The following is a 12,045-nucleotide window of genomic DNA, read 5'->3' on the forward strand; positions in this document are numbered from 1 at the left end:
ATTTTTACGTGCTTTCAAACTGCTAGGTTGGCAGAAGCTGGGACAAGTAACGTTACGCGGCGCTAGGGATTCGAACCGCCAAACTGCCGATCTTTCTGATCGACAAGCTCAGGGTCTTAGCCCCCGAGTCCCCGCGTCCCTCAAGAAAAGTCATAAAATGGGTTAAAACGGACTTAACCAATGTTTCACTGAGCAACATAAATTTTGGGCTCAGTTGTGGTTGTAAGTCAAGGACTATCTGTAGCCATGAACACTATACCTGTGTCAAAGTCACGTATGCAGAGTGAGAAAATGGTGCTTGATGATATTAGGTTGTAAGCTTTATTAAGCTTACCAAATCACTAATTAGCAATTTACAACAAGCTGCAGCGGCCACTGGAGGGCTCCATTTGCCACACATACACAAAAAAAACCCAAACACCAGTTGGTCAAACTGTCACATCCCGGTTAACTTGCTCGTATTCCACCAGAAAGCTGAGTTTAAATATAAATAATAGAAAGGGAAGATTAAATGACTTAGGAATGGTTAGTAACATAGATGAGCTGCAGCTTGGCCACTGATTACAGAATTTCAAGCCTCTTCCTGCCTTTATTTACTATGTTATTTTCCAGTCTCCCTGCCAACAAGTCAACCATAGCCTTTCCCTGTCTAGACTTAAAAATATGTAGAGTAAGAATAGGTGAATTATTGAGAAACGGAATTCTTGATTTTGGGGATCAGCAACTGATAATGTACACAGGAATTGAAACAATACCCATTTTCATTTTAAGGAAAAGAAGGGTTAAGGGTGACATGATAATAGCGTTCCAATATTTGAGGAGCTGCCACAAAGAAAAGAGGACCAACCTATTCTCCAAAGCACAAGAAGCAATGGATGGAAATTATTCAAGAAGAGAAGCAACCCAGAACTAAGGAGAAATTTCTGACAGTGAGAACAATTAATCAGTGGGACGACTTGCCTCCAGAAGTTGTGAATGCCCCAACACTGGAAATTTTTAAGGAGAGATTGGACAACCATTTGTCAAAACTAGTATAGGGCCATGATGGCGAACCTAGGGCATGCGTGCCACAGGTGGCATGTGGAGCCATTTTTTAGGGCACATGAGGTGTTGCCCTGTCAGCTCCGCCAGCTGACTTCGACCTTCTTTTGAGGCCGTTTTTCACCCTCCGGAAGCTTCCTTAAAGTCTCCGGAGTGCGAAAAACTGGCCCTATGGGCAAACCGGAAGTTCGGTAACGGACTTCCGGTTTGGTCTTAGAGCTGTTTTTCACCCTCCGGAGCCTTCAGGAGTCTTCCCGGAAGGCTCTGGAGGGCGAAAAACGGCTCTACGAGCTTTGGTTTGCCTGAAGACTCTGGAGGTTGAAAATCAGCCCTACCTGCAAACTGGAAGCCACTATTCCCGAACTTCCGGGTTCCCTGTAGGTCCGTTTTTCGCCCTCCAGAGGCTTCAGGGAACCTCCTGAAGACTCCGGAGGGCCTCCGTGGGGCTGTTTGCTCCCTCCCCAGGGTCCTAGAAAGCCTCTGGAGCCTGGGGAGGGCGAAAAAAGCAAAGCAAAAGGGGGCAGTGCAAAGCATTATGGGTGTGGCACACGTGTGCACGATCCTCCTGCACTCCCCCGCTTTTGGCCTGGGAACCAAAAATGGTTAGCCATCACTGATATAGTGTTTCTTGCCTAAGCTGTGTGTTTCACTAGAAGACCTCCAAGGTTCCTTCCAACTCTGCTATTCTGGCATTTAATGACTTTCTTAAGACCCTTATTTGGTTTATTTTTTGAAACTGTTGGCAACCGTTTTGTTGTGAGGGTGTCTGAAGATAACAAAGAAGGCCCAAACATAAGCAGAGTGCCTTTTCACTCATTAACAAAAACTACTCCCTTTGATGATGGATTTCCAAGCACGTTTGAGCCAGTTTTTATATTAGAAATTAAGCACAATGCGAGAAGCCTAGAAAGAGATAGCAGGAGGAGCGTCGGTGATTACATCACCAAGTAGCTAATTAAAGTCATTATGAAGTGGAATTGCACCGTGTTGTTGTTTTTATCAAATCTTCTGCTCCAAATGCATATGCATATAATTATAGCTATTTATGTTCCCGCTATTTCCTTTTAATTTTCTCCGGGAGATATTAGTGAACAGTTTAGAAGCGGTGCCAACCTTACTCTGCTATTAGGCTGTACATTTTAATGGGCAGTGACACTAGTAGCGGAAGAACAATTTGAAGTTAGCTGCTAAAAACTCTGTATTGCATTTCAAAGCCAAAACAGCTTCGCCTGCTGAATTTTATTTTGCCATGCAAATATAGAAGCCCTGTAGAAACCAATTTGACCAAATCTAGCAGGTACCGGTGTGTGTGTTTCTCTCTGTGTGTGTGTGTGTGTGAATTTTTTGATTTAATTTGCAAGTTACAGTTGCTGTGGCCTAGAGGTGGAGCTCTCGCCTCACAATCAGGAGGTTGTAAGTTTGGTCCTAGGTAGAGGCAGATGTAGGGTCTCCTGCGCAGGGGGTTGGACTAGATGACCTGCAAGGTCCCTTCCAATTCTGTTAATCTGTTAAAAAGAAAATAGGAACAAACCCATCCATTCTTTAAAAAAAAATTAAGCAGGGTGAAGTGTGGTTAACATATGACTGGCAAACTACTGTAGCCAGCCACATATTTCAGGGTATAAAACTAGATTAAGAAACTGAAAAAATATTCCAGAAAAAAAAGGTTGTTATAACGAAACCTCTATGGTTCTGTGTTCCATTTGAAATATTTTTTAAAAAATCTGTGAGTTTTAAAAGCTCTATGTCAGGGTTCCAAATAGCATCCCAAAGTAAATCAGAGTCCAAGGCAAAAGTTTCCTCAAAGTTCCAATTTATGAAGAGAGCCATGTTGGCACATCTGGGAAAACCTGAATCTGAAAGCTTCCCATTTTTCCCCACCCAGTTGAAAGTTCAAGATCTTGCCCCCACACCCACAAATCCATCACATGGTCCAATCTCCCACTTCCACGAAGACAGAGTCCACCATCCAGTTCCGCCCAGGTGCAGAGACAAAGGATGACCTTGAGTTTCTAAGAACGTTATTATGGCTACATGTCACCAAACTCCATATAATCCTCCCTCCCATTTCCCCACAGAAGAAAATATGGCAGGCCTGAAGTCCAAAAAGAAAAGATGGCTTGCAGGCATGACACTCTATGACAGTGATGGCTAACCTTTTCAGCACCGAGTGCCAAAACTGGAGTGTGCATGGGCGTGTGCGCCAGAGTGCCAGAACTCAGAAGAGAGCAGATGTCTGGAGTGCATGCACGCGGAAGCCAGCTGGTCTTCCAGGTTCCGTTGCGCACATGTACACCGGACAGCTGCTCTCTTCCAGGTTCTGGCGCATGCATGTGCACGGGTGAGCTGGTCTTCACGCAAGGTCCAGCTAGCCAGCACATATGCACACACTGAAACCCAGAAGACCAGCTGCCCACTGCACACATGTGTACCAGACCAGCTGTGCCGCACACATGCGCGTGATAGAACCTGGAAGAGCAGCTGGCAATAGCGCACATGCCCACAGAGAGGGCTCTGCATGCCTCCTCTGGCATGTGTGCCATAGGTTCGCCATCACGGCTCTATGAGATTAATCACCAGCACAGACAAGGAAGGCATTGTATTTATAACCAACCATACACGTTAATTTTTTTTAGCTAAGGTACATGTATTCCACTTCCATATTTTCCTTGCAACAGTTGATATTCCTTGCCCAATATCATGTGCCCTAAATATTAACAATTCCTTTCTTGACTTGTGTTTCTTTACTGTAGTCCATTGCTGGGAGAACGGTTTTATTTCATACCCATCCAGCCTCTGGATATTTAAATCTTCTGCAAATCCGTGTTTCCAAGGCATCATTTCTCCAGATTGTCATAGCTGAACAAAAGAGCTAGCAAGACATATAATGCCAACAAAATGCTAGTCTTACAGCCAGATAGCAAACAAATCTACTCATTTGCATTTTTAGTAAATCCTATTTTGTGTAACTTTAAAGAAATATTGGAGAAAACTGACACACCAATCTTACCATGCAGTGCTGATTTCCTTTTATTGCAATTTGCTTTAGGTGGAGCAAGAATTGGAGATATTAGCTGATTGTCTGAAGTAATCTGTGTATCGAAAATTATAATTTAGCAACTGCTTCATTTAGGCAGTATTTGTAGTTACGAAGGTGCTGAAAAAGTAACTTATATTTAATCCTCATATTTATGTCCTTCGCAGGTCTGTAAAGGAAAGCTGAGGTAACAAATCACGGTTGTGGTTGATAAATGTGGATCATCTGTACTGAGCAATTTGATTAAAATGTCTATCCCTTGTTTGTTCATTACTTTTAATATTTCCGCCGAGATACTGTCATATTACCTTGCCATCCACAAAGTTTCATGTATTTGTATAACTATTTCTCTAGGTCAGGGGTGTCCAAACTTGGGAACTTTAAGAAGGAACTTCAACTCCCAGAATTCCCCAGCCAGCATGACAACTTTTATTGTTAAATTAGTAACACGGTTGTTAAGTAAATCTGGTTTCTCCACTGAAATGTAAATCGCGTGACCATGGGGCTGCAGCAATGGTCATAAGTGTGAATCGTGGTCATAAGTCAATTTTTTCAGTGCCATAGTAACTTTGACTGGTCACGAAGTGAATTGCTTTAAGTCAACGACTATTCTGTATGACTGACTTCCACTCCATTGCTCGCAACAGAATCCCTTATGCAGGGGTGTCCAAACTTGGGAACTTTAAGACTTGTGGACTTCAACTCCCAGAATTCCCCAGCCAGTCATGCTGGCTGGGGAATTCTGGGAGTTGAAGTCCACAAGTCTTAAAGTTCCCAAGTTTGGACATCCCTGCAAAGGTAAAGGTGGAGATTCTCAGCCATCCAGATCACGGTTGTTCCAAAGGTGCTTTTTCAAGAGCCAGCTGGACTTTCTTGTTTTTCTTTGAAGACATTTTGCTTCTCATCCAAGCAGCTTCTTTGGTTCTAACTGATGGTGAAGAATAGAAAGATCTAAATTCCTTGCAGAAAGCTGGTCATTTGCATCCTTTTAGGGAGTCATTGTGGAGATTTATCTGTGCCCTCAGGGGTCACCTGAGCAGTGCAAATTTTTTCCTTCCATTCCTAACCATACAGTCAGAACTGAAGAAGCTCCTTTTAGATGAGAAGCCAAACGTCTTCAAAGAAAAACCAAAAAGTCCAGTTGCCTCTTGAAAAAAAAGCACCTTTTTTAGTCCATTAAAAAAAATCCATAGTGGATATTTTTAATTGAGGCCTGCTCATGAAAATATTGCCATTGTGAATTTTGCACTCAATCTATAATTGTTTCATAAGCCTCGATTTAGTCAAGATTAAAAGAAATGAAGGAGGCACATTTTGATGGTGACACAGGTTCCAGATAAGATTCTGCCACAAGAAGGCAGTCTCTACCAGGCTGAAAACAAAGGGCACAAAAGTTCAGTTATGGTAGGGGGGGAAACCCTCCATCGATGAGAAATTTCTGTTAAAAGTAAAACAGATTCCGTATGTTTGTTTACCCAAATGCCTCTAATCTGTCTTGGATATTAATATCTATATTTGCCAGGCTGACACTATCTGGTTGTAAAACTGTCATCAAGAAATCAACATTCAAACACCCCAATCCTGGGGAAGTTCCCTGAAATTAAAGTCCATTTAACGAGTCTTATTTCCAAGAAAATTGCTTTGGGAGGCTTGAGAAAGCCCATGAAAACATGCCTCATTTAGCCACTTTCCAGAGGCAAAAAGAGAAATAACCACATCTCCCTGTGCTCTCATGCTGTCCCTTAACTGTGCATGGCAAAATTAAAAAAGAAAAAAGAAATAAAGCAATCAAAAATGAAATAACGTTGGATGCTTAACCCAAACCCACTTAAAGTCATTTTTGTTAGCCTTTCTTGACGGTTTGCACAAGATAGTCCTGTCTCTGTAAAATAAAGAAATAATTAAAAGCCCACTCATATATTCAGGAAATGGGAGTGGGAATGGGTTATAAAAAGAGAAAATGAAAGATTCAGAATCCTGGATGGCTGACAATGTTGTTTTCCACAATCCTCATATGCATTCTTGTCTGTGCTCCTGTCTTTGATGGGAGAAAATGTTTGGTTTGATCTTGAATTTTCCACCAATTTGTGCTCGTCTCCTTTTTTTTCAAATTTAACACAATTCCAGCTCTACTTCCTTGGAGAGCCATGGTGGCATAGTGGTTATGTAGAAAGTTAGCACCTATCCTTCTCCTAGAAGAATGAAAAATTTTAGGAAATATTGCAAAGGCAGAATATTCTATTTCCCTGGAGGAAGAAAGCAGCCCCCACCTTCCTTAATAGCCCTCAGCAGATGTCAGCACTTAAGAGATAAAGAGATAGATAGCTCTTGTTGTTGTTAGTTGCCAAAGTCATGTCCGACCCATCGCGACCCCATGGACAATGATCCTTCAGGCCTTCCTGTCCTCTACCATCCTCTGGAGTCCATTTAAGCTCACACCTACTGCTTCAGTGACTCCATTCAGCCACTTCATTCTCTGTAGTCCCCTTCTTCTTTTGCCTTCTGTCTTTCCCAGCATTAGGCTCTTCTCCAGTGAGTCCTTCCTTCTCATGAGGTGGACAAAGTATTGAGTTTCCTCTTCAGGATCTGGCCTTCTAAAGAGCAGTCAGGGTTGATCTCCTCTAGGACTGACCGGTTGGATCACCTTGCAGTCCAAGGGACTCGCAGGAGTGTTCTCCAGCACCAGAGTTCAAAGGCCTCAATTCTTTGCCGCTCAGCCTTTCTTATGGTAGCTCTATTCATAAGTAAATACCTTCACCCAAGATCCACCAAAGGTACGATTAACCATCAGCCACAATAGGAATTGCCCTATGCCACCTCATTGCATCACCCTCAGAAACTTTAATCAAACTTAAGCTCAGACAAACCTAGGATTTGTACATGACCCCGTGGGAATCTGACAACAGCCAATAGAATAAATGTTCTTGCACAGGAACAGGAAGTTCAAGTGCAAAATCCAAAAGTTACCCAGAATCATACAGGCTTGGTGGTTCTATTCATCATTAAACCTTCTTTCCAATCAGCCTCCAGCCTCCATTTTGTTTCCAGTGACTTTCTTCAAGCTTGGAACCGAACCAGATGGATATTTGTCTCAAGATTGACTCAGATGTCCCATCCTTCCAACGTCAGTAAAATGTGGAGCCAGATTGTTGGGGGTAATATGCTGAAGCTGTAAACTGTAAAGCACTGTGAAGCGGTATGCAGATAATCCTTACCTTACAACCACAATGGAGCCTCAAATTTATGTCGCTAACTGAGATGTTTGTTAAGTGAGTTTTGCCCCATTTTACGACCTTTCTTAACACAGTTGTTAAGTGAATGGCTGCAGTTGGTAAGCTAGTAACCCGGTTGTTAAGTGAAACTGGCCTCCCCATTGACTTTGCAGATCAGAAGGTCACAACAGGTGATCACTGCAACTGTCATAAAGATGAGTCAGTTGCCAAGTGCCTGAATTTTGATCACAGGACCGTTTGCAATGCTGCAATAGTCAGAAGTGTGAGAAATGGTCCCAAGTCACTTATTTTCAGTGATGTCACTAGATGAACTCTTGTAAGTCAAGAATTCTAAGTGCTATTGTCTAAGTACTATTGCTGTTGGCCTGCTAGTCTGTCACATCTAGGAATTATTTTTTAAGTATGCAGAAATAGATAAAGACAGATAGATTAACAGAGTTGGACGGGACTTTGTAGGTCATCCAATCTACCCCCCCCCTGCCCAAGCAGGAGACCCTACACTATTTCTGACAAATGACAATCCAGTCTCTTCTTGAAAGCCTCCAGTTGTCAGCCCTTAGGCTGCCATTCAGGGGGCAGCCTGTCCATCGCCACGCCCGCTTGGCCATGCTTACACACCACCAACGCTGCCACGTTGATGTTGACTCTCTGATGTCGGCAGAGCCTGTAGCTACATGTGGCTCTGCATGGCTTCCCTCACTACTCTGCAGAGTAACTCTTCTACTCGGGTGCAACTGCCTACTCTGACGTAACTCTTCTGCTTGGATGTGGCTGACCAGGAAGGCGACTATGATGACACTGAGTGGAGGTGTGGCTGAGGGTGTGGGTCATGGTGATTGGTGATGGTGGTTGGGTGTCATCTGGGTGGAGTTGTGGGTGGAGCTGGGTGGGGTAATGGTATATATATGAGTGATGGTGTTAGCTTGGTTAGAACTGACTTGGATTTGATTACCTTTCTATCATAGACATTTAGTGCTGGTTATCACGTAATATTAGATAGAGATAAAGTTTTTCACCAAACAAACTGTTTATGAATGCTGGAACGTGACACCAGTGATGAAGCTCCCACAACTTCTGAAGGCAACTTCTGTTCCATTGGTTGATTGTTCTCACTGTCAGAAAGTTCCTCTTTATTTCCAGATTGAATCTCTCCTTGATCAATTTCCGTCCATTATTCCTTGTCTGGCCTTTGGGTGCCTTGGAAAATAGCTTGACTCCCTTCTTCTCTGTGGCAGCCCTACCCCTGCTTCTAGTGGAGAACCATTCATACATATGGTATCATTTGCCAAGAAAACCTGGCCTATAGTCGTACAATTGGTCACTGGACAGATGTAAATGGCACTTGTGTTGATAATTACTTTTCAATTAGGCCTTGAAAAATAATGTTTCAAACTGATGTTTAGCTGATGCGGTGAAGATCTGTATTTAATGGTTCCCATTTCCATTTTTTAAAAATATATTTTGCATTGGCCTTTGCTTTATTTTCTGCTGCTGGAAATGTCGAACCGCTTCTCTCATTTTGTATTTTTAGATTGTGGATTTGTGGGGTGTTGGATATGATCACGTTTTATCTGTTAATAAGCTCTGACTGCCTTGGGAGACTTAATCCTGAAAAGTAACCTTAAAATATCACAAGAAATAAATACTAATTAACCTGCTGACCCATCAGCTCAGATCCTAGTGGAATTTCTAAAAGCATCCCTTTTTAAAAAGCATATTAATAACTAATAAATCTATATAATAAATGTATATTTAGTAGATGTTGAGATGTGTTTCGATGTAATAGGATTTTGAACTGAATGCTAACACAAAATGAATAATTGAACACTTAATTCTTAATTCCCATGTATCTGTATTTTTGTTTTTGTTTTTTTCTAAATTCCTAGCACAATAATCTATATAATAAATGTATGTTTAGTAGACGTTGAGATCAGGGGTGCGATTGAAAAATATTAGCAACCAGTTCTCTGTTTCGTTGCTGAGTGGGCATGGCCATGTTGGGGGTGGCCTACTCGGCCTCCTACACCATGGGAGGGGGCATTTTTACCCTCCCTAGGCTCTGGAGGCTTTCTTTGAGCCTCCGGGAGGGCAAAAACTGTCTCCCCTGGGCTCTGGAGGCCAGAAATGGGCCTGTTTCCGGACTTCCTGAACTTTGAGGAGTTCTGTTTCTTGCCCTCCCAGAGCCTCCATGCGGGCTCTGCATTTACCTGGTATCCAGAATGGGCCACATGGAGACTCCTGGGAGGGGCAGGAAGGGCGGGGCCAGCCAGTCCTTGCAACTACCAGTTTGGCGAACCAGATGTAAAATTAGCATCTGGTTTGCCTGAACTGGCTGAATCCTACCTCTGGTTGAGCTGTGTTTTGAGGTAATAGGAGTTTGAATTGAGCATTGACATGGAAGGAATAATGAGCACCCTTTACCCCATTAAGGGTAACGCTAAATTTCTATGCATCTTTATTTTTGCTTTTGCTTTTTCTAAATTCCTAAAGAATAATAATCCATGTTGTTCTTTAGCATCAGAGTGGAAGCTTGAAAGATTGCTAGATAGAAGCATAATACCACAGAATGCTTCAAGGAGGTAGCATCCAAAGGTTATTTTGCATTCAGTGAAAAAGAATTGCTTTCTCATTGGGGAAATAAAGGGGATTTTATTGATAGAAAAATATGCAATGCATGCAAATGTTTATCTGATTATTTTCAAATCATCATCTAACCTGGTCCCCTAAAATTGGGTGAATCGCATTGATTTTAAGACTTAGCAGGAAGTTTAATGGAAGTCAATTCTCACCCCACCCCACCCAATCTAAATCTCATTTTCATAATATGTTGTAATTACAGATAGTCCTTGATTTACAATCAGAATTGAGCCCAAAATTCCCATTGTTAAGCAAGACATATGTTAAGTGCATTTTGCCTCAATTTACAACCTTTCTTGCCACAGTTGTTAAGTGAATCACTGCCATTGTTAAGTTAATCACATGGTTGTTAAGTGATTCTGGCTTCCCCATTGACTTTGTTTGTCAGAAGGTCGCCAAAGGAGATCCTATGATTCCGGGACACTGCAACCGTCATAACTATGAGTCAGTTGCCAAGGGTCTGAATTTTGATCACATGACCATTTGTGATGCTGCAAGGGTCGTAAGTGTGAAAAATGGTCATAAGTCCCTTTTTTTCAGTGCCATTGTAACTTGTAACTGTTACTAAATGAAATGTTGTAATTTGAGGATTTCCCATACTTCCTTGGGATTGCTTTTCTATTTCTTTTTAGTAAGGCTTTTCTGTAGCCAAACTTATTAATATATATTCAGGTTATTCATAGACAACTCATAGCCAAGCACTCAGAAAAAAATGATCAGTGAATATGCAGTGAAGACAAAAGACCAAGATACATTATAGTGATTAAAATAAACTAAATGTGAGAAAAGACAAACTAAATCATCTAAGTATAGATGACTATCTACGGCAGGAATGTCCAAACTTGGCAACTTGAAGACTTGTGGACTTCAACTCCCAGAATTCCCCAGCCAGCCATGCTGGCTGGGGAATTCTGGGAGTTGAAGTCCACAAGTCTTCAAGTTGCCAAGTTTGGACACCCCTGATCTACGGTTAATTTATTCTTTAAGCTTCTCATTAAATCTAGACAATATAGAAACATTTTGCATTACCTTCTCGTCTTTAAAACACAGAGATTTTTCACAAGAAATAACTAACTCAAATCCTTAAAATCAGGCAAAGTATGTTTCTCCCCAGTTACACAAAGTCATATTATTTGCTACACCTCTTCACAGAGCCAAAACGCTTCACGAGTGGAGAAATTCCATGTTTTTGGAACATACTTGAACATCACATTAAGATTCTCAAATATCACATTTCTTCCCCCCAAATTTTACTGATATACGTAGAATTTAAAACTCCAACAAAGCTGTTGCTGGGCGAAATCAAGTTATACAAGTTGAGGAACCTTCTAGTTTAGTTTGCCATCTTCAGTGTACATCAAAACTATAAAAATAAAACACAAACACACATCCTTCACATTCTATACCAGTGATGGCTAACCTTTTTGTCGCCGCATGCCAAAAATACAATGTGCGCACACCCATAATACAATGTGCGTGCCCCACCATGTGCTCTGTGCATGTGCACACCTGCATGCGTCCTGCCCCCCCTGCATGTGTGTGTGACCTCATATGTCCAGCCTGCCTCCTGCGCATGTGCATGCAACCCCGTGCATGCAGCAATAATAATAATAAAATATTTATTTCTTAGCCGCACCCTCTCCCGAAGGACTCGGGGCGGCGTACAACAAAACATAGGAAATAAATATATCGACATACATATAACAAAACATATACCAAGACATATATACGACATATACAAGGAGGAGGTGAACTGATAGATAAAAACAAGTAAAAACACAATGTTTAAAAACCCCTAAATAAATTGAATGCAATTAAAATACCCCAAATAAAAAACCCGTCAGGAGCGATATAGTTGGATCAAAGTTGAGCCAATGACCCCCATGCGCCCCACCCACCTGAAAACCCTGCCTTCCCCACACATGCGGGCGGATCTCCGGTATCCTGTACCGTCTGCCAGATGGTAATAGTTCAAAAAAAGGGTGCCCAGGATAAGATGGATCTTTGAGAATGTTTTGAACTTTCTTAAGGCAGCAGGAGCTATAAAGCTCTTCCAAAGACGGGAGAGGGCAACCAATGATCCTCTGGGCAATGACG

Source organism: Natrix helvetica (assembly GCF_964273705.1).
Source record: "Natrix helvetica genome assembly, chromosome: 7".
NCBI lineage: Eukaryota > Metazoa > Chordata > Lepidosauria > Squamata > Natricidae > Natrix > Natrix helvetica.